The sequence below is a fragment of the Pseudochaenichthys georgianus genome, chromosome 24, assembly GCF_902827115.2.
Source record: "Pseudochaenichthys georgianus chromosome 24, fPseGeo1.2, whole genome shotgun sequence".
Taxonomy (NCBI): Eukaryota; Metazoa; Chordata; class Actinopteri; order Perciformes; family Channichthyidae; genus Pseudochaenichthys; species Pseudochaenichthys georgianus.
The window spans coordinates 26,219,685-26,244,087 of record NC_047526.1 but is presented as its reverse complement, the minus strand read 5'-3'; the positions used below and the strand labels follow the sequence as shown (position 1 = coordinate 26,244,087).

Sequence of the window (24,403 nt, the reverse complement as noted above, 5' to 3'; positions counted from 1 at the left end):
TAGCAAACCTACAAGTTTTTGCTGATGGGAACTTGGGTCCCCCTCGCAGCAAGGCTGCAGCGAGTCGTTTGGCTGATGCAGAGCGTAGTGCACGCGCTGGGGTGTACAGTTTAACCATGTTCTGGATGTAGGAAGGGCCAGATCCATTTGCAGCATGGTATGGAAGTACCAGTGTCTTGAAGTGGATTCTAGCAGTTACCGGAAGCCAGTGAAGGGAGCGGAGGAGCGGAGTGGTGTGGGAAAATGTTGGAAGGTTGAAGACCAGACGAGCCGCTGCATTCTGGATGAGCTGCAGAGGTCGGATGTCACATCCAGGTAGACCAGCCAGGAGGGAGTTGCACTAGTCTAGGCGTGAGATGACGAGAGCCTGGACCAGAACCTGCGTTGTTTTATGGGTCAGCTGGGGGCGTATCCTCCTGATGTTGTAAAGCGTGTATCTGCAGCAACGGGTTGTAGCAGCGATGTTTGCAGTGAAGGACAGTTTTTTATCTAGGATCACACCAAGATTCCTTGCAGTCTGAGTCGGAGAAACAACAGAGGTGCCGATGTTGATTGTCAGGTCAAGAGTGGGACAATCTTTTCCCGGAAGGAAAAGCAGTTCAGTCTTGTCAAGGTTGAGCTTGAGGTGATGAGCAGACATCCACTGAGAGATGTCAGCTAGACAAGCAGAGATGCGTGCGACGACCTGGGTCTCTGAGCGGGGAAAGGACAGAATTAATTGGGTGTCGTCAGCGTAGCAGTGGTATGAAAAACCATGCGGGCTAATGACTGATTCGAGCGAGTTTGTGTACAGGGAGAAGAGGAGGGGACCAAGAACAGAGCCCTGAGGGACCCCTGTAGTTAATTGACAAGGGTCGGACTCGGACCCTCTCCAAGTTACCCTGTAGGTGCGGTCTTTGAGGTATGAGGTGAGGAGGGAAAGTGCAGAGCCTGAAACTCCAAGTTTCTGGAGAGTGCGAAGGAGGATCTGATGGTTCACCGTGTCGAATGCAGCAGACAGGTCCAACAGGATGATGACAGAGGAGAGGGATGATGCTTTGGCAGTGTGCAGTTCCTCAGAGACAGCAATGAGAGCATTTTCTGTGGAGTGACCTACCTTGAAACCAGACTGGTGCGGATCCAGAAGGTTGTTCTGATGGAGATAACAGGAGAGTTGTTTAAAGACAGCGTGTTCAAGTGTTTTAGACAGGAACGGGAGTAGAGAGACAGGCCTGTAGTTTATAACATCAGACGGGTTGAGAGTGGGTTTCTTTAGGAGAGGGTTTACTCTTGCCTCCTTAAGACTATTTGGAAAGTGACCAGAAGTTAGAGAAGTGTTGATGAAATGGGTGAGAAACGGTAGAATATCAGGAGCGATAGTCTGAAGGAGGTTTGAGGGGATAGGGTCCAGAGGACAGGTGGTAGGGCGGGCAGAGGTAATGAGGGTAAGAACCTCACTTGGAGAGAGAGGGGGAAAGGAGGTTAGTGTGTGGGTGAAAGGAGGGTCTGGTGACCCAGCGGTGAGTAAAGGTGAGTCAGAAAAAGAAGAGCGAATATCATCAACCTTTTTTTCAAAGTGGTTAACAAAGTCGCTTGACAGAAGGGAGGAGGGGGAAGGGGCTTTGGGGGGGTCCAAGAGGGTGGAAAAGATTGAAAGTAGTTTTTTGGGATTGGAATAGGAAGATTGGATCTTATCTTGAAAGAAAGTGCTTTTTACCTGAGAGATCGAAGCAGAGAAAGAGGAGAGAAGAGCCTGATAGGTTAGGCCCGAATCCAAAACATACACGCTCTCGCTAAAGTTATCTTGCTAAACGAAAATCCTGCTTCGTAGTATACCCCCCAGGTCCCGACCAGGTTAGCCGCACAGCATAAGTTACCATGGAGATCTAGCCTGCTAAAAAGAGAACCAGCTTCGTAGGACCGGAAACCCAGAGTTTTCCCTGAAGTTAGCCGGCTAAGCGAAAATCCTGCTTCGTAGTATACCCCCCAGAAGTGTCTGTTTCAGGCTCACTTTGGCATCTTCAAAATCTGGATTCATCTTCAATACTTGTTGGAAGTCTCTCTTGGCGTCATCGAAAAAACCTATAAGACATTACAAATGTTCATAGATATATTTCATGTAATGTACTGCCAAACTAGCTCATTAAGAGTCAGCAGTTTTATGTTCTGGGCATCATGAGAACAAGTGAGTACACAGCTCCATCTGGTGTTAAAAGAAGAACATACCGACTGACTCAAACACACACATTAACCCATCTAATGATGGGACCGCACCACAACACAGTTAATGACAGATGTTATAGATCTATATTAAAAGAGAGCTGGTTGACTTCTCAAGAAAGAGTCACTGCCACAAGGTATTCTGCTAAAACAACCAACAGGAATCTTGTGGAAAGGCTATTTAAAGAATGCTTAGTTTCTATAGTTCACTGAGCCAGCGCTGTGCTTTTTTGATTGATCATTTTACCAATCTATGTAACTATACCACAATGTGACTCCAAATCAATGCAGCATTGGATTAATATACCTCTTTTTTGATAGGATTTTAGTCATTCTATTTTATTTTGTTTCCTTTCTGGCATCATGTGAAGCATTGTCCCCCCAAAGTGGTATTTGGAGCATTCGACCAATCACAAACATGGAGAAGCGCACTGACAGCGCAGCGCGTCATACTTCCTGAATGAAAAGTGAACTTTAATATTAGACATATGAAGAAGTTAAACTTTAAACATCCATGACTTAAACACTTTATCCAGGATAAAAGCCACATAGCTGCACCTGCAAGGTGAATACAGCTGGTAACAGAATTTTTTTTGAATGCGTACATTAACAGGTTTATGATATCACTGCCCCGTCTAAGACACGAGTGGATCTGACTTTAATTACATTTGACTCGAGTGTTTCATCAACTTAATGTGTTGCTAAAAATAATACTTCTGCATACAGTATGTGACACTGTGAGTGTTGCACGGCCAGATACGGCTCAGCTGACTCAGATAAGAAATATATGATACATTATGATGTGATGTGATATGATGTGATATGAATGATAATGGGACACAACGTCTGCACTCACAGTGCCGCGGACTGTAGGCAACGTAACGTTACTTTGATCCGGTTACTTATGTTGTGGCAAATATTTAATTAAGCTTTCTTAACATAATAGTATAGTTATAATAGTCAGATTGCTCTGAAGATGGGAGGTGATGTTCTATTCATTTTCACGTTCACACAGTCGGTGATTTTGGCCGGCTGTCTTTCCTGCAACGGCAGTTTAAACTGTATTTCCTCCGCACACTGAGCTCTGATTGGTCAGCAGGCGTGGTGCTTTCGCTGAGTTGATCTCTTATCTTGGAACCTATCCTGCTTCGGAGCACAGCCTAGGTTCCAGGATAAGTCACCATGGAGATCTAGCCCGCTAAAAAGTGAACCAGCTTCGTAGTACCGGAAATCCCAGAAGTTATCTTGCTAAACGAAAATCCTGCTTCGTAGTATACCCCCCAGGTTAGCCGCTCAGCATAAGTTACCATGGAGATCTAGCCTGCTAAAAAGAGAACCAGCATCGTAGGACGGGAAACCCTGAGTTTTCCCTGAAGTTAGCCGGCTAAGCGAAAATCCTGCTTCATAGTACAGGCCTCTGATATTAATCCTACACTGGACAAATATGATATTGAAGCCAATTAACATTGCAGCCAATAAAGAAACTGCATAGTTGTCATGACAATATTCATATCAAATAGAAAAGGCAATTTAAATGTACAAAGGTGTGTATCCTTCTCGTCTAGTTATGTTGTACAATGCTGCATTGATTTGGGGTCAATAGGTCATATATGGAAGCTATTGCAACAAAAAAAAAGATTTATATTAATCTAAAAAAAAAAATTGACTAAAATCCACAAGAGAAGAGGTTCCGACAGTTACAAAACACAAGTGAATATCAATCCAATATCCAACCTAAATATACAATTATTTTGACATTTATTTTGAAGCAAAGCGGAAGTGAATTTGTTTTACTCTGTCAGGGTTGAAAATAACAGATAACTCTATCTCCTGTGAACTTTGGACTAAAAGGGGTCTCTGTACCCTTACCTAGTCTATAGTGGATGAGTCCTCTGTTGTAGAAAGGTGTCTCAAAGCTGCTGTCACTCTGTATTGCTAAAGAGAAGTCCTCCACCGCTTCACCTAAATCCACCCGGAGGTACTTTATCTGTCCGCGGTTGTTGTAAGCAGTGGCCAAATGACTGGCTTTACAATCCCTGTGGAAATATGACAGCGTTGAAAGTCTCTAAAACAATACATGTAATGAAATGACAAAGTGACAGAACACGATGGACGTTAGCTTCAACCGGGGACACAGAATTTGACGGGTAGCAGAATACGCTGCAACACTAGTACACAGTACTCAAGTTGTAAAATAAAATCAGGGGGGATGGTGGATTTGATCATATGGGGACATCATTTGTGCTGATAACCCGCCGAGAGTGGGAGACCAACCAGCATAAGGATAATTATTATACTCCTAAAACAATATGCATGTTATGTTCAGATACTCCTTTCATTGCTCTTGACCAAGGCACCTCAGAATTAGAGTCGGTCCCCGTCAAATGCAGAGGACAATTAGTGCACTTTAATTTAAAGGGGGGGAGGGGATACAAATATGTGGTTATAATGGAAGTCTATGGTACAAATCTTGTAGGTTAACAGTCCCTCATTTATTATTCAGATGGATCAACTGATTATACTAATAATAAAGTCAAATTTGTTTTTAGAATATTGAATTATAGTGTATTTTTTCAAAAAAGCAGTTACTGGTATACGATCAAAACTGGTATCTAAAGGGTTACATTTTTATCGTAATTAATTCAATCATTATGTAAATTAAACACTTCATGAAAAATTAGAGGAAAACATTTTGAAAAATATTGATCCGTCATCATTTTATTGCAGTTCAAATACAAATATTTTATGTTTACATTCCCAATGTTACTTTTTTTAACAGGGCATTAAGTGCAAATTGAAATTGTTTACAAAATATGAAAATATATTAAAAGATTACACAGATAATACAAAATAGGACCAATGTTGTCAATGGCTGCCTACTCCACTCTCCCCCATCTCATAGAAGTTTCCAAAGATGTTCATAATCATGCTTTTTGGTCTCAATTTTTCTGGCTCTTGCTTTCGGATTGTTTCCTTAGCAATGGCTTTGAAGCCAAGTCTTGACATATACCTCTGGTCTGAACTTGTTCAGTGGAGGGCCAACACACTAGATGAAAACCATGGCTGACATGCTTTTTACTTCTAGGGAGATTCTAGTTGTGGTTAAAATGTTCATCTGACTAAACCCACGTTCACACTCAGCTGTGGAGATGACCAGATGAGTGTTCACTGATTGAAGGAGGGGTTTCAGCTCTTCTGGTGCTGGTGGTATCATTTCATCAACAGTTTTGAGTCTTACCAGCTAGCTAACACGAGAGAGAAACGTAGCTAAACTCCAAACTAAGTTGTTATTGCTGCTTATGTCCATAGATTCCACCTTTGGTGACTAAAGTAATGAGTAATGATGACTAAGATTACTGACTTGAATTACCTGAAATGTTATTTTTAGTATTTTTAAATATGAAGTCCTTCAGATCGCGTTGTCCTCCTGGTCGCTTGGCCATTGTGATGACCGTTACCTGCGCTTCTGGCAGAGATGTTCACAAGTCTTTTTTTGCAAGTCCAAGTCAAGTCTCAAGTCTTTGGTCACGAGTCCAAGTCAAGTCTCAAGTCTTTGTGGGGTGAGACTTGATCAAGTCTCAAGTCTTTGGTCACGAGTCCAAGTCAAGTCTCAAGTCTCTAAAAAAATAAAAGTCTCATGTCTCTTCTGGTTGTAATAAGCCTTCTATTGTCTGCTGCTATCCAGTCTGTTAAGAATACTGCACAGCTATATCTAAGAAATTCAAAGCATTTACTGTGTTATTATACACTGGGTCTCTAATGACATCTTTTAAGTCTACTATTAATAAACATATTCCTCTATCCTCTCACTCAAAGCCAGTGTCATGGTAACCTGATAAACCTGTAACATTAACGCTACGTGGTCAACAATAAACCTGTAACCTGCATATAAACCCACAGATGTATTTATGTATGTAACTATGTATTTTCTACGTTTAACGTTAGCCAGTAGATGTTGGCAGCGGAACGTAATGATTAACGTTACCGACCTTTTGTATGTCATGTCAAGAGTTGGATGTCAACGCCACTCAACTCAAACAAGTGTGACAAGCAAACATTCACTCATCTTTTCAAATATTCAGTTACAAAGCTAGTAGCAAGCTAAGTTAACATTACATAGCTGATGCTGAGCTAAACATGTTTGCTAACCGTCCATGCGTTAATGTGACTGACCTCTCCGGGTGAGTTTTCAAGTGCCTGATGAAATCCGACGTTGTTGCGCCAGCATCCTTGATTTTGATATTGCAGACTTTGCAGTGTGCGCTCCTTTTGTTGGTGCCGCCGGCGTTTTGTTCGAAGTGTTTGTAGTTGAACCTAATTACAAGCGGTACAGCCGCAGGTGTGCCGCCGGTCGCCATGGTGTTACTACGAGGTAGTAACAGAGGCGCGCACGTCTGCGTGTAATGAGCCCGGCTAAAATAACTGGATGGCCTACCTGCCTGTCAGCCTTCCATCTGGGCACAAACTTATCTCGTGCCCTCATTGGTCATGTGCGCGTTCGTGTGTTGGAGGAGGCGGGCTCTATAAGGAAGTAGCAGCCTCTAGCAGATTATCTCCGGTTGTGTATTTTCAAATTCTAGCGATCTCGAGCCGGTTTCTCTCAAATGTACCTACCCCACCTTTAATACGCCAAAAATAGAAAACACAATGATTGTTCACGAGTCCCAACACACGAGTCCAAGTCGAGTCCAAGTCAAGTCTCAAGTCTCTGTGTGTGCGACTTAAGTGCGACTCGAGTCCGAGTCGCAGACTCGAGTCCCCATCTCTGGCTTCTGGCATCGATCAAACGGGCGCATCACGGCGCCCTCTAGGGCACTCTCATAGTGTAGCGTCAGTGACTTGGTAAAAATGTCATTGCGTGTGTGCGTGCTCCCTCGCCCACAGTATTTTACTCAAAATGAGCACAATTAATGTTGAAATAGCAGTAATACCAGTGCCACGTTCATTGATAAAATTACATAAGGGATGGAAAGGGGGAATGGCAGTTTTAGAAGGGGGATGATTTTGACCGTTTTTATTTCACGGGGGATGCCATCCCGCCTCAACTCGAGTACTGCATGTACAGACATTGCCAACAATTGAACAAAGAGTACCTGAACTGTAAAGAGATAAACTTTGTCTACAGTTGTTCTGCACATTTGAAGTTCTAGTTTTTAAACTCCGAGTGAGCATTTGCAAGTATTTGAGGGTTGTCTTGCTCCATTGGCTGTGAATTCTGTTAAGGTTTGTTGTGTTCCCTAAAGGCGGAAGTGACTACATGCAAAAAAAAAACGCCCAATCATGTTTTAGTGCGTCTCAAGTAGGCGGGGCAATAATAACTTCAGAACGTCTTTCATTTAGCGCCTAAATCATCCATCCATCCATCCATCTTCTCCCGCTTATCCGTGGTCGGGTCGCGGGGGTAGCAGTTCCAGCAGAGAGCCCCAAACTTTATTTTCCCTGGCGACATCAACCAGCTCTGACTGGGGGATCCCAAGGCGCTCCCAGGCCAGCGAAGATATGTAATCCCTCCACCTGGTCCTAGGTCTACCCCTTGGTCTCTTCCCAGCTGGACGTGCCTGGAACACCTCCCTAGGGAGATGCCCAGGTGGCATCCTAACTAGGTGCCCGAACCACCTCAACTGGCTCCTTTCGACGCGAAGGAGGAGCGGCTCAACTCCGAGTCCCTCCCTGATGACCGAACTTCTCACCTTATCCCTAAGGGAGACACCAGCCACCCGGCGGAGAAAACCCATCTCGGCCGCTTGTATCCGCGATCTCGTTCATGACCCATCCTTCATGACCATAGGTGAGGGTAGGAACGAAAATGGCCCGGTAGACAGAGCTTTGCCTTCTGGCTCAGCTCCCTTTTCGTCACAACGGTGCGGTAAAGCGATTGCAGTACCGCTCCCACTGCTCCGATTCTCCGGCCCATATCACGCTCCATTGTTCCCTCACTCGAGAACAAGACCCCGAGATACTTGAACTCTTTCACTTGGGGTAAGGACTCATTCCCTACTTGGAGTGGACAGTCCATCGGTTTCCTGCTGAGAACCATGGCCTCAGATTTGGAGGTGCTGATCCTCATCCCAGCCGCTTCACACTCGGTTGCGCCTAAATCAACTTATCATTTTTAGTTTATTATATAGGATATCATTGCTACATATGTTGATGCTTCTCTGCATTTTCTTGAAATTATGAGGGTACTGGTTGACACAGAACCTGCTTTTATTAATATGTCCCTTAAAATTGACCACAGAAGATGCAATACATTGATAAAAGCGACTATATAAATAAATGTGGCTATTTTTTTAAAATTCGTTTATTTTTTTCACAATACAAAAGTCGTTACTGTCATCCATCAATATAAAAGGCAGTACAGTACATTCATTGATAAAACTGTTCCCCTGGTCCCAAACAAAACAATGAACACAATTACATAAGGTGCAAATGACAAAATGTAAACACTTGTAGAACATATTCAAAGGTTAGACAGAAGAATTGCCCCAGAGGAGATCTGCCTTTGGCGTGTTGAGTCGGTGCTTCTTCGCTCTGGAAAACAAGTAAATATTACCAACTGCACATCCAGATCGACTACATTTGGTCAGACTCGGTCACTTACCCTTTTTTACACCTGCAGGTCTTGAGTAGCTCTGACCTGGAGGATGCACACACTGGCCTCTGCAGGAAGCATCTGCCTGGCTGCTTGTGTCACAAATCACTGCATCACAGTGGACATAGATCTGTGGACAGACAGGATGATTTATTACACATGGCTACATGCAGCAGTGGCCAAAAGACTCCAGATTTGGATTTACAAGTCTTACCTGGTCTTTCAGAACCTCGGCATCTTTAGTGAAAGTGAACATCTTTACAGAGAAGCGCTTGATGTGGGACGGGACTAAAACTCTGGAGTCACTCACAACGGGATGGAAAATTGTTGCATAGCTGTCATTGCGATTCTCACAGCTAGTAAAGGAATTCGAAAGTTAATAAAGCAGCAGTTAAACAAATTAAATGAGTAGTACTCGGTGCGATGACAATAAAGGAATTCTATTCTAGTTAGTAGTTAGTTTTGCACAACATTACCTGTCCACAATGATGTCCCAGCTTGGCAGAGATGTCCTATCTTCATAAAGGGTTGCCCAACAGTTCTCAGCAATGAGTTCCAAGTGTGGGTCGGTAGAATGCATCAGCTCCACCTCAAAATACAGAGGCTGCTGCAGATATTTCACCACTGGATAATCCTCTGCTTGGTAGAAGAGCTCGTAGGATGGATCTGCAGGAGAAGAGTCCCGTTAGAGACAGGAGGCCTGGACATTTACAGTTTGTCATTTCAAACCTTTATTTAATCAGATTGGTCCCTTGAGATCATAGATCTCTTTTTCAACGGAGACCTGCAAACAGTGTTTTGTGCATGAACAAGATGTTGTAAAATTCCACCATGCCTTGGGAAAGCCTCATCTGCACCATCAGCTGCCCAGTGCCGATCTCTGCAGCGGGCTCATAGGTTATTGGTTTAGCGCTGAAGGAAACAGTCCGAGTCTCATTGACCACATAGAAGCAGGAAATTGTTTGCCTATTAGGGGAAAAAATAATTAAAAATGCATACATTGAAGGTGTTCATCTCCAATTATACAGAATCAAATATTTTACCTGTAATCAGGATCAACTGGTGATGTGTTGGCTGCTCCTTTGGCGTTGTTGTAAGACAGGCGGATCTCATTTTCATACATCATGTAGTTGTCAAAGAACTATTTAACAACAAAAACGCATTAACATTTGACAAAAAGCCCTTTTGATATTTAAATGCGATTCACACTCACCGTTCTGGTGGTTCCACAGGTATCCACACTGAAGGAGAAATATGCAACGCGATCGTCGCTGAACTGTGGTGTGCAGGACTGGTCCTTTAGCGTCAGCTGACTTGGCTTCAGATTACGAGTCGATTCAACCTTCACAGCCACAGCGGTCATTGTGCCATTGGGGTGGCACTCTGGAGGAAGAAGGCAATGTGTAAAGCAACACAAATCCATCAATTAAAGCAGCAAATATACTTGCATGTTCCATCTTACCTGTTGCTTTCAAGGGGAAGTAGCAAGCCAGATAGAGATCAGCAAGCACCCAGTCGTTTGCACGATCCAACAGAAGCAGGTCAATTCTGGATTTGACTGATTCTGCAGTGAGCAGCTGTGGAAAAGAAAGTAAAGTTAGCTAATGCAGAAGATCTATGGTGGGATTTTGTAGTTTTGACATGCCTCGAAAACAGCGTCCTTGGCAGTGTATGGCAGAATGAGGATGAGGTGTGTGCCGTTCTCATAGAAATTGTAGTCTTCAGCCATCTCAGCAGTCAGCTCTCGAGGTCCAACGATAGCCTTGAAATTAGAGCCGTGACTCCCGAACTTCACGCTGATGTAAAACTGGTTCTGGTCACAGGTGCCAGCCATGATGGGTAGCACTAGAGCAGCAAAACATGCATTATCCATTTGATTGTGTAGCTTTTACTCTAATATGTTTTATTTAATTTTAGAAAACACAATTTGCATGAAGATATTGTCAAAAGCAAATTCAATATGATCTCACCAACATCCTGCAGAGAGGCCCGCAGGTCGACCGGGAGAGCAAAAGGAGTTTCTTCAGGCAGGACGATCAACCCAAAGATCAGAGGGAGGAAGTAGGATGTAACCAAGCGCTCAGGATTCTGCAACAAATGAAATAAAAGCTCAGAAACACTGAAAATATGTTGGTACAAAGTGATATTTTGAATCTATAATGTCATACATGTTTTAAGACAACATCGGCATCAAAGGGCACTTGAAGAGAGAAGCTCTTGGAGCCATTAGCCAAGCTGTGTTCCTGGACTGTGAAGCCTTTGGCATTGCTCTCCTCAACAGTGAGGACCCCGGTGGAGAAGGTGATGTTCCTCAGCTCAACGTCATGGAGGAAGGTTCCCAAGAGAACGCTGAACACCCGAGTCTCTGGGACAGTGTCTGAGGAACAGAAAGTGGCAGATTTACAACTTCTAAACCAGCCTCAACATTGATAGAGAAAGATTTAGTAGTTGGATTGAGTGCTATTTAAAAAAACAAAAAAGTGCCCTTTGTAAGCAAAAGTAGATTTTGTACTTGGCTTCAAATCCCATCCAAACACACCATTTTGCAAAAACTGAAGACTTTATTTAATGGGTTTAGCAGTCTTTAGGATATATCCGAGCAAGCCCGAGTTGAAATGTCATTTTTTTCATACCTACTAGAAAATGTGACTTACCATCCTGGATTTGGGGAGATTGAGGCATCAGAGGGGTCATGATGGGGAACAAAACCTTGTATCTGGCATCATCTTGGGTGTCAACTTCTCTCCACAGTACCTCAAGCATGGGCTCCACAAAGTAGGTGATGTGGTACTGGTAATCTGGGGCATGGCTCTGCAATAATTCATGACATTTCAATAAAACATGCAAATGCACTAGTGACTCTTGCATTTCTAATCTAGAGATTTCCCCAACCTTGTAGTAACCATCAGGCGAGCCCACTGGGATCTCGACGACGATGTGGAAGTCTGTGGTGCTCAGTGTGTACCCCCGTGCGGCCATCTGAGATCTATCAAGCCTCTGCCCGTTGATTCCCATGTGCATTTCTGAGACTGTAATTCTGCCGTCCAACAGAGGAGTCACACGGCGAGGTACGTGCCAAGAGATCATATCCTCGGTGAAGAGGACGCCACCTGTTAATGACAAAATTGAGCTGTTGAGGTTAACTGTGCAACAATTAAGCTTACTGTGAATGCAATATGTTGCTCAGGACTCACCTTTGGGACAAGCAGCTGCCAAGTTCACTACATTCAGACCCTGTGGTGCCATGTAGTAGGCGCTCACCCTGAAAACTTCCACGGGGACTCCAGCCACCTAAAGAGAGGAGAGGTTTAATATAATTGACAAGGAGGGAAAGGAAATAAACACTGTATAGGAGTGTGTTGCTTACATCCTCTGAATAAGTCTCTGCTGTATTGTACGGGCTTCGCATAACCAGACGACTAGAGGTAGTTTTGGCAGCGTAGCCGGCTTGTTCAGCCTCTTGCAACACCATGGCCACTGGTTCTGGGGTGTAAAACGTCATCTTCCAGATACCTTGTGATGCACCAGAGGCCTACAGGAAAGAACAAATAATGAAATCCTCATTGGTGTAGGGAGGAATTAAACTGTAGTATCTGAACAGTTTAATTCAACATACGTCAAGATTGGCGTTGAGCTTCTCGGCTTTACCATCCCGAGTCTGACCCTTAGCTTCAGCATCAAGGTTAGCCATGTGGTGGGAAACCTAAAACAGAAAATGGTGGTTTTAGCAATAGTTTCCATACACACAAGATGGTGGACTCATCAATATAAAGATGACCTACTTCCATGTAGTTCCTGTCGCAGAGGATCTCCCTGGAGGCCCAGCGAGTGTAGCTGCAAGTCTGAGACACATCATGACTGACCACGTCTGATGGATTCTCGCCGTACATCTGAAGTCTCAAGCCAACGTTAAATGTAGCATCATCCTATAAATATATAAAAAAAACTAAATTAAGTGAAACTCCCTAATATTCTTTGGTTCCAGCTTCTTTGTCATTTAAAATGTAATATCCTTGCCTTCAGGAACACATTTGAAGTCTAAATGGATATTTGTGTATGTAACAAACAAGTCAAGAAAGTCTAGTAGATTAATGGAGGAATACAGTTTTGAGTGGAGCAGTGCTAATATTTTAGGGATGTACCAAACAAAAAGGGAAATGTACTTTGGGTCTTTTAACGGTAAGGGGTTACAAATAAAGTCAGGGAAACACAAAAATGGGAGCAACCATGTGTTTGTTGAGCCATTAATTCAGTCACTTGAGACAGAATTAGCACAGCTGGTTTCCCAGTGCTAAAGCCTTGTCCAACGACAGTCTCATTACATTTGCGGCACAGTCAGACCTTAACCCACTGCCTGTTAAAAGAAAAGGCTTGTGAGGAGAATGTAAACAGACTTAATATGCTGTGTAAAATGAATTAACGAGAATTGAAGCTTACTTGACTGCGAATTTAGCTTCACATTAGGCCTGGCTTGACACAAGATGATAGCTGCAGCCATCCATAACAAACTTGAACACATAAAACACATCATTTAGAGACAATTAAGTACACACATAGAAATAAATCTACAAGAAATGTAACTTACATGTTCCCAAGCCTCAGCATGTTGCACTTTGTAAGCAGTAAAACCAAAAAGAATACAGTCAGTATCAGAGCTTGGCAATGTCCAGCACACCTTCCCACAAAAACACAAGTCTAAAAGGAAGGGGACTGGATGATTAACTGAGACATCAGCAGCTGCTTTATATTCCACTTAATGACAAAGCACAGGTGAGGCTTGTTAAGGATTCCACACACACACACACACACACACACACACACACACACACACACACACACACAGGGTGAGCTGATGTATGCCTAGTTTATTAAGAACATATTGTAAAAACATATGTATGGAAAGGAAAAACACACATTTTTCAGTAGTTTAAAAAAAGTATTTATTGTTCAGCAAAAGTAGATTTGTATTTGATATTATACATATATTACTTTTTTATATTTGAAGAAGCAACAAAATAATCCACAGTTAATAATAAATTAAACTTTTCCTTAAAATCACATGTGCTTTTGATTTTTCCTTTGAGCCTCCTTATAATGACTGTAATCTAACACTTGATTATTGTTTGTATATATGCTGTATATATATTGACCTTTCCAAAGCGTTTGACACCGTTGATCATCGCATTTTAAAGCAGAGGCTACTCAGTATATCCAGCCTTGCAGTGGGGTGGTTTGTGAACTACCTCTCTGAAAGGTCCCAATGTGTTCATTTTGATGGACTGTCTTCTGAGTGGTTAAACATTTCTAATGGTGTACCACAAGGTTCTGTTTTAGGACCACTTTTATTCTCCATATATATCAACAGTTTAGGTGTTAATGTGGATGAAGCTACTTTACATTTTTATGCGGATGATACTGTAATGTATTGTGCAGGTCCCTCTAGTGATGTTACGTATTGCGCCGAGGCTTCGGAGCGTGTGTCGAGTAATCCCCGAAGCTTTTTGTGAAGCATGTATCGAGGCTTGTATCGTTTTGGGCCAGTGACGTCATGGATGACAAACGAAGCCTCGCTGCCTGTCGACACCACGTGACTGCTTCAGGAAGCGATTCAGATCAGTTGAACCGTTGAACCACTCACAATGCTCATAATACCCATGGATGTATAACAAGAACCATATTACCCCTCCTTTACCCGGGCCCGGTGACACGATGGAATTAAGAGAGCTCAGACCCTCACTTATATAGAGGTCGGAACTTGTCATAAGTATAAATGGATGCAAGCATAAATAAATGTAGGAATAAAAACATCAATAAAAACATCAATAAATACAGGAATACATATCTTGCAGTGTTTTCAGGGAGCTTTAGTGTGTGTGCTGTGGCTCAGCTAGAAAGCAGTTGACTCATGACTGCAGGGTCCCTGGTTCAACGACTGAACAATAAGTATTTTGTTGTTGTTTATAAAAGCTACAGCTAAATGAGACAATGTAGTTAATAAATATATTCTTTGATATGGTTTAGCCTTTCTCAGGCTACAACAAGTTTATGAATATTATTAAGGAATACAAATCCCTCTTTGCAATGTGTACCAGCCTCCTTAGGCTTTTCAATCACAATCATTAAACTGGAATAAATACAATATTGTTAACATGAAAATATGATTTAATGTTCGTTGTTTAGAGTTATTCTAAGGCTTTACTCATTGGGGACTCGGTATGACAGAGCACACTTTCCTACAAGGAAATAGTGCTGCTTGGTGATTTTAATTGGTACTGGTTAACTTCTGTGTCAGAGGATTTTAAAAACCTGTGTACCTCATTGAATTTTACCCAGATTATAGACAGTCCTACTCGCCCAAATATTAAGTCCCCAAATAAATCCTCCTTAATTGATCTAATTTTACCAAATGTTCCACATAAATACTCATCTGTGGGAGTATTTGCTAATGATGTGAGTGACCACTGTGTTGTAGCCACAATTAGGGACACTAAGGTCCAAAAGGTTAAACCACGTATCATCACAAAGAGAGACAAAAAACACTTTGTGGAGCAGGGTTTTTTACATGATCTGTTTGATTTTGATTGGGGTAGAATCAATTTGTGTGCTGATGTAGAAACTGCATGGTCTTATTTTTATCTTCGTTTTATGAAAATTATAGATAGACATGCACCTCTGCGTAAATTTAGAGTGAAGGGACGAAACAATCCCTGGTTTTCTGCTGAGCTGTCTAGTCTCCTTCATGAGAGAAATAATGCTTGGGCTAAGGCTAGGAAATCAGGCTCGGAGGTAGAATGGCTACGTTTTAGGCAGCTAAGAAATAGCTTCACATCTCAAATAAAAAGTGCTAAATCAAAGTACTATTTGTCGGTTACCACAGAAAACCTGAATAATCCTAGGAAATTTTGGAAAGCCATAAAATCGATTTCCACTGGTGATATCCCAAATGAGCTACCTCCGTGCCTTACCACAGAATCTGGCACTATATCAGACAGGGCTACTATGCTAAATTGCTTTAATGAGCATTTTGTGTCTTGTGGCTCTCTGTTTGGCTGTGTGGCTCCTGTGAACGCTCCAATCCTTGACTCTGAACAATGTGGTCTGGAAAACCATTTCAGCTTTACTCCTTTAACTATTGGTATTGTTCATGAAGCATTATCCAAGTTAGATCCTAGGAAACTGGCTGGCCCGGACAACGTAGAACCTTTCTTTTTAAAGATAGCTGCAGATTTTATTGCTCCACCTCTTACTTCTCTTTTTAACCTCTCCCTCAGCACGAACACAATTCCAAAAGTATGGAAGTCTGCTTATGTCTTGCCTTTACTGAAAGGAGGGGAGGCAACTATTTTAAATAACTATAGGCCAATCTCTAAATTGTCAGTTCTGGCTAAGGTGCTCGAACGCTTAGTGAGTGAACAAGTAAAGGAGTTTTTATGTATAAATGATATCCTGTCTAAACATCAGTCAGGATTCAGAAAGAAACACAGCACCATCACTGCGACAATGAAAGTGGTAAATGACATTACTACTATTTTAGATAATAAGCAGAGTTGTGCAGCTCTGTTTATTGACCTTTCCAAAGCATTTGACACCGTTGATCATCGCATTTTAAAGCAGAGGCTACTCAGTATTGGCATATCCAGCAATGCAGTGGGGTGGTTTGTGAACTACCTCTCTGAAAGGTCCCAATGTGTTCATTTTGATGGACTGTCTTCTGAATGGTTAAACATTTCTAATGGTGTACCACAAGGTTCTGTTTTAGGACCACTTTTATTCTCCATATATATTAACAGTGTAGGTGATAATGTGGATGAAGCTACTTTACATTTTTATGCGGATGATACTGTGATGTATTGTGCAGGTCCCTCCATTAAAGAGGCTGTTGTTAAATTACAAGCTGTTTTTAACACTATTCAGACTCAGCTCTCTGAATTAAAGCTTCTTTTAAATGTGGATAAAACCAAGGTAATGCTCTTTTCAAAAGCTAAAAAGACACCAGAGCCTGTTTTAGATATTGTAACTACGCAAGGAACAAAACTTGAAGTTGTTGCCAATGTCAATAACCTGCTTAAAAAACTGAGGGTTAGGCTAGGTTTATTTTTCAGAAACAAGTCCTGTTTCTCGCTTGAGGCCAGGAAAAGGCTAGTCACTGTGACCTTTTTACCTGTGCTGGACTATGGGGATCTGGTCTATATGAATGCACCTGCCAATTGCCTGAGCAAATTGGATGCTGCGTATCACAGTGCTCTGAGATTTGTCACAAATTGTAAAGCGCTTACACATCACTGTACACTGTATACCAAGGCAGGTTTACCATCACTCTCTGTACGGAGGCTCAGTCATTGGTACACGTTTATCTATAAAGCTTTGTTGGGTAAACTCCCGTATTATATCTGCTCTCTGATAACACAGAGAGTTGCAAGCAGCTATTGTCTGAGGTCACATGATGTAGTCTTGTTAGATGTGCCAAGAGCAAGGACTGTCTTAGGTAAGACAGCTTTTATGTGCGCAGCTCCACTTGCTTGGAACAATCTTCAGCAAGAATTGAAACTGAGCAATCTCATTCCTCTGCATGTTTTTAAAGCTAGGCTAAATGAAATGCTTGCTGATACAATGGGCACTTGTAAATGTCTATAACTATGTATCCTGTAAATATAATGTATAATGTCCTTTATTGTTTTATGTTTCATGTGGAACCTATATGCTGCAGGTCTCCCTTGAAAAAGAGATCTATGATCTCAATGGGACCAATCTGGTTAAATAAAGGTTTGAAATGAAATGACACTGTTGAGATGTCCAATCTGCCTGTTGTACACACTTTGACCAACAGGGGGTTTGTGTTCAAATGAAGCCCATGATGAAGCCTCATGAGATGAACCCTTTTGCGAACCAATTGGCTCGAAAGCTTCAAAGCTTCATAAGGCTTCATCTCGCCATCACTAGGTCCCTCCATTAAAGAGGCTGTTGTTAAATTACAGGCTGTTTTAAACACTATTCAGACTCAGCTCTCTGAATTAAAGCTTCTTTTAAATGTGGATAAAACCAAGGTAATGCTCTTTTCAAAAGCAAAAAAGACACCAGAGCCAACCTGATCTCACCAGAATGCGTGACTCCACCACGACTCATTAACACCACAATGCGTGGTGGAGTCACGAACGTTGTTACATTCACGTGTCGGCACCACGCAAACAACCCCTATGTAAAGTGAATGAGGCTCCTTTGTCGTGGTGCACACACGCATTTCTACAACGTCCCGCAGTGAGCTTTTATTCTATAAAATGGTTTTTTAAATCTACTTTATAGCTTGTAGTAACTCACGAGAGGCTTCTTTTATTTTATTTGTATTCATAATAAAAAAAAATTTTTCGTCAGAATGTAAAAATTACATTAGTTACCAATTTTTGTTCTTAAAAAACTGCATTGTGTGTAATACAACTGTGATTTTCATTAAATTAGTTAGTTTTTAAGGAAGGCCAGAGCTTCAGCTGTGTCAAATAGATTGTTCCCTTTAGTTAACGTTATTTAAAAGATAATGATCATGTCCCCTCTATTGTATTACGAGCGTCCATTGGATAACGGAGAATTGTACACCCGGAAGTAAGTATTCTCCTTACTGTCGATTGATTTTACAGTGATATCTGCACTACTCATCGACTACAAAAAAACAGATTATCCTTGTTAATTACACAACATTGATTGGTTTGAATTGTGTGCAATGCTTTTGTATTTTCCCCCTTCGATTTGGAGAAACAAATGTTTTTTCGGAGTTTTAGGATGGCCGAAGACACTACACTACCCAGAATCCTCAGCTCAGAATCCTCAGCTATCGTTTGGGACTACACCATGTGCTTAGCTTGACAAACCCATGATCAGTCCTCAACCTCTGTGATTGGATGTTGGAGTGGCAGTGTGCTAAATGTACACAGAGCGTCAAAAAGGACTTTGAAATGGAATGAAACCCATCGACGGCACACTATTCAAAACAGGAAACGAACGTGTTCTACCCCCCCCCCCCCCCCCCCCCCTAGGTCACAGGCTCCTCCAACAGTGCTACGCAATAAAACAGATAGGCCTACACAGAAAAAATAGTGAAATAGTGCAATAAGAGTCTATATACAAGTGATTGGAATATGATATATTAGATAAATAATTTCTAAGTAGCAGCCAGATGAATGTTATGGATGTTGTTTCTAAGTTCAGGTGTTTAATAATCGTATAGCCTGTAGGATGAAGCTGTCTCTGTGTCTGGTGGTTTTAGTCCGGATGCTGCGGTACCGCCTGCCAGACGGCAGCAGACAGAACAGTTTGTGGCTGGGGTGAAGGGGGTCTTTTATAATCCTGAGGGCTTTCTTTAAGGTTAACCTGGTATGTTTACTCCACTACATTTATTTTAGTTACTTTACAGATTTGGATTAATGAGGTGAAATATAAACAACCCTTAAATCAGACTTTAGTTATACCTGAGTGAAATTCAGTGAAGGTGATTGTCAAATGCCAACAATCAGGTGAGATATTTGATAGTTGGTACTTGAGAAGACTAAATATTTATCTGCAGATTCGTTTAAAGCATATTCATTATTCGTTATTCTCTAATAGTTAAAGACTGTATATAATTGCTATTTTGCACATCCCTTTCAAGATTTCAAGATTTTCTAAGGTTTATTGACATATCATATATACACAATAGTGTAGTTATGCAATGAATGAAAAACTGGGATCACAGGTTCCGCAACAGTGCATTACAAGACATCTATCAATATGTGTGTATACTTCCACCATTACACTGTCGTATTCTGCACATTTCTTATACTATCTACATACATAAGATTATAATTAATGTGTATAATATCAGTTAAAATAAGTGCTTCAACATAGTTAACATTGCAGGAAAGTTGATTGTCAAGTTCCAAAACAAACCATGCAATTTAGACTTTGTCAGGCTTAATATGTATCTGTAGATAGATACCCCCAAAGCTTTTTTGCTATTTAAAAGAAGACCTTAACCTAAAGTATTCTTTAATGTTTAAATAAAGCCTTATTAGTTAGCACATCCTCACTAAACTGTTTTATTCTAGATATCATTTGAGTATCTTCTTGATATTTTCTATTCTATATTTATATCATTGACCTTCTACTTTCCCACTATTTTGTATGTACTCTTAATATTTAAATGTTTTCATAAAATATAACACGTTCAAAAGTGCTTTACAAAAATGAAAGACATTAAGAAAAAGGCATTTTAAACAGTCATTAACAAGCAACACAATCTTCCTGCAGTGCAATTACTCTAAACGTGCAATAACGTGCTTTAACCAGTAGGTGGTTTGGGTTAAAAAGCTGTAAAGTTTACAGTGTAAACAAAATAAAATATACTGCTGTTTCCGGTTTAGTTTACGACGAATATTATTTTGTTATTGTTTTGATATTTGTAACACAAAAGCGATGGAAAAAATCCATAGCAACACAGAAAAGATGGTCTTAACATGACCCAGTGGTCTAGTAGTTAATAAAAAACAATAATATCAAAACAATATATGACTACTAACTTTATTGTGAAATTAAAACAGAACGGTAAAAGAATAGTTTCCGGTCTATTCTGATGCCCGATCTCTGGAGATAAATAAAGAACTACGACAGATGTGTAATATTTAATGCAGCCAAACCATTTATTACAATGCATTCATGTGATGACTTTCAAAGAGTAAAGCAAGCACTGCTGAATAAAGTATGATTTTCTCTTTTCCGAAACCTTTTTTTTTTCATATGCAATGCAGTTGGAGGTCAACCAATCAAAGAGCTTGAGGACTGATCACGGGATTTGTCAAGCTAAGCACATGGTGTAGTCCCAAACGATAGCTGAGGATTCTGGGTAGTGTAGTGTCTTCTGCCATCCAAAAACTCCGAAAAAATCTTTGTTTCTCCGAATTGAAGAAGGAAAATAGAAAAGCATTGTACACAATTCAAACCAATCAATGTTGTGTAATTAACAAGGATAATCTGGTGTTTTTTAGTCGATGAGTAGTTCAGATATCACTGTAAAATCAATCGACAGTAAAGAGAATACTTACTTCCGGGTGTAAAATTCTCCGTTATCCACTGGGAATGGACGCTAGTAATACAATACAGGGGACATGATCATTATCTTTTAAATAACGTTAACTAAAGGGAACAATCTATTTGACACAGCTGAAGCTCTGGCCTTCCTTAAAAACTAACTAATTTAATAAAACTGTTTTGCACTGTTTTTTGAGAACACACATTTGTAACTAATGTAATTTTTACGAAAAATAAAAATTATTATGAATACAAATAAAATAAAAGAAGCCTCCCGTGAGTTACTACAATCTATAAAGTAGATTTAAAAAAACGTTTTATAGAATAAAAGCTCACTGCGGGACATTGTAGAAATGTGTGTGTGCACCACGACAAAGGAGCCTCATTCACTTTACATAGGGGCAGTGGCGGTTCTAGAACATTTTACATGGGGGGGCAAAGGGGAGGCAAGAGGTCATGCCAGGGTGGCATAGGAGGGCGGACAGTACGTGGTATTTTATACTGTATATAACCTATTTATTGTTAATTCATGCCCTAACACAAGTGTTCTTAATGCACAAGGGTAGTGATGGCGAGATGAAGCCTTATGAAGCTTTGAAGCTGTCCAGCCAATTGGTTCGCAAAAGGGTTCATCTCATGAGGCTTCATCATGGGCTTCATTTGAACACAAACCCCGCTGTTGGTCAAAGTGTGTAAAACAGGCAGATTGGACATCTCAACAGTGTGCTCCATCATCTCATACCGAGTTCCCAATGAGTAAAGCCTTAGATTCGAATAACTCTAAACAACGAACATTAAATCATATTTTCATGTTAACAATATTGTATTTATTCCAGTTTAATGATTGTGATTGAAAAGCCTAAGGAGGCTGGTAAACATTGCAAAGAGGGATTTGTATTCCTTAATAATATTCGTAAACTTAAACATGTTGTAAGGCTAAACCATATCAAAGAATCCATTAACTACATTATCTCATTTAGCTGTAGCTTTTATAAATAAATAAAAATGACGTATTGACCAGTCGTTGAACCAGGAACCCTGCTGTCGTGAGTCAACTGCTTTCCAGCTGAGCCACAGCACACACTCTAAAGCTCCCTGAAAACACTGCACGCTATTTATTCCTGTATTTATTTATTCATTTATTTGTTCATTGATGTTTTTATTCCTACTTTTATTTATGCTTTTATTTATTTATACTTAAAACATGTTCCAACCTCTATAAGTGAGGGTCTGAGCTCTCTTAATTCCATCGTGTCACCGGGCCCGGGTACAGGAGGGGTAATATGGTACTTATTATACATCAATGGGTAATATGAGCGTTGTGGTTCAACCGATCTAAAGCACTTTCTGCTTCCAGCAAATCGGTTCACTAAAAGGTTCATCATGAGCTTCATGTGCACACGAGACCCCCTGTTGGTGAACAGGTGTAAAACAGCCAAATATTATTTGTAATCTTTGACATACTAAAAATACTGGAAATTATGATACAAAAGTGTAAAAGATGTAACATTTATTTGTAATCCTGTATTAACAGAATTTTGCACCAGTAAGTGTTTTAAAATGACTGTATATTATAATAATAAAAACAATGTATCAATACAGTATATTGTTGTTATATCTATAAATAAATGTAAATGTCTGCTGCCTTCTATAAAGACAAAAGAAGCAATATATGTTCGAAAACTGGAAAAGAAGAAGGGTTTAACTTTGCAGAGGGCAGTGAATGTGCTTGTGTGACTTTGCAGAGGGCAGTGAATGTGCTTGTGATTCATGGAACAATTGTATTGGTTTTTGTTTAAAAACAATGTTTTTTCCACAGTTTTCGGGCTTAGACGATTTATTTTCTTTGACACAACTTATCCTGCCTTTGAAAAGACCCTTTCACACGGGACTGAGGAAGCAGGTGTGCACACAAAAGTGACTGCAAGTTTATGCAGGTTTGAATAAACATGTTTTTGTGTCTGCCAGTAGTTCAGAGGGTCCTACAAGCGTCCGATATTTGGTTCGAACAGATGCGTCAGCTGTGCATTCTTGGTCTTCCTGGACATCTTCACAGTCTGATCCAATTTATGCCAGAGTTTGTTTCCTGAAAAGTATACACAGAGTGTCAGTGGATGTAGTAATTACTTCAAATTGCTTTGAAATTAATAAAATCAAGCTGTGTTAAGAATGAGTATCTTGTAACTTTCTTTTATTTGCATGATAAAGTGAAGTTAACATGGTTAAATTATAAAATATATTATTCCAAAATATTAAATGACAAACCTTTAGTAGGTCCACCTCCATGTCCCTCATTGTTCTCATGTATGGTACGATAATGCCTGTCAAGCCCTTGGGTATATTTGCAGTTTTCCCCGCTTGAAAGGGATGGTACAGTCCATAGGAGGTTTTCACTGGGTTTCACTCGTACAATGACCACAACTTTGTTTCTTTTGAGTTTTTCTTTACTTTGGTATTTGTTGTTGCAGTACAGCTTATGTTGTAAGTTGTAAGATGTAAGTTTTAAGCTGTAAGGTAAAAAACCGGCCGCTTCTCCAGCTTTTTATGGCTGCACCAGTGCTGCTTCTTTGACGTTTCTTCTGCTGGTTCGTTGCTGCTGGACGCACGCTCTTTAGTTTGTCCCTTTCCAGCTTGGATTCCTGCCCTTCTTTCAGGTGCGGTGCTTTTAAAGGTGCAGCGAAGCTGATTAGCAATTAGGGAATGATTTCAGACAGCTGCCACTCTGTCAATCAGCCCGACTTTTTAACCCCTTGATCTCCTGTGAGGATTTTTCAAGTTGACTTCACAATGCCTTAGCATGGAAGAAGTATTGTTATTATATCCCAGTTCCCTGGAGCACAATAAACACTAAACATTTGAATGAAATAGAAAAAGTAAAAAAATGAACCATACAAAATCTAACATAATACATCTGTTGTAATATACTATGTATGCAACCTACCTTATTGGGTGAAATCAGATCAAAGTATTCCCACACAGGGGAAGTCCTTCTCTTCTTTGCTGGCTCCATTCTAACGAGTTGCAAAAATATCGTGCAAACGACAGTGTTGTCCTCTCACAAGGTTCACACATCTTGATTCGAATCCCATGGTTTTTATCTGTCAGAAGCACGCGCCAAGATCTGAAGCGCTTCCTGAAGCAGTCACGTGGTATCGACAGGCAGCGAGGCTTCGTTTGTCATCGATGACGTCACTGGCCCAAAACGATACAAGCCTCGATACAGGCTTCACAAAAAACTTCGGGGATTACTCGACACACGCTCCGAAGCCTCGGCGCAATACGTAACATCACTACACAAGAGAAACAAGGTGTTCAGACAAACAATCGGGTGCCCTTTGAGTCCCCCAAGCTTACTTCGACCATTTTAAATGAAAGGAAACTACAAAATGTATTTTAAAGCAATGAATCAATGGAACAGGTTGTTTGTTTTGCATTATAATGTAAAATTAAATATATATTTTGTTTTAAAAAAAATTGGTTGTCTTGACTTAGACAGACATGTTTGCATGTCCTCACTAAGCATTATTACATTTTAATTTAATATTAAAAAATCAAAATGGC

General features: G+C 40.7%; 1 pseudogene; it reads right to left on the bottom strand.

Annotated features, from left to right (window-relative positions):
- Window positions 1-8,506: 8,506 nt before the first annotated feature.
- LOC117440149 (uncharacterized) lies at window positions 8,507-13,481 on the bottom strand (annotated as a pseudogene).
- Between the last annotated feature and the right edge of the window lie 10,922 nt (window positions 13,482-24,403).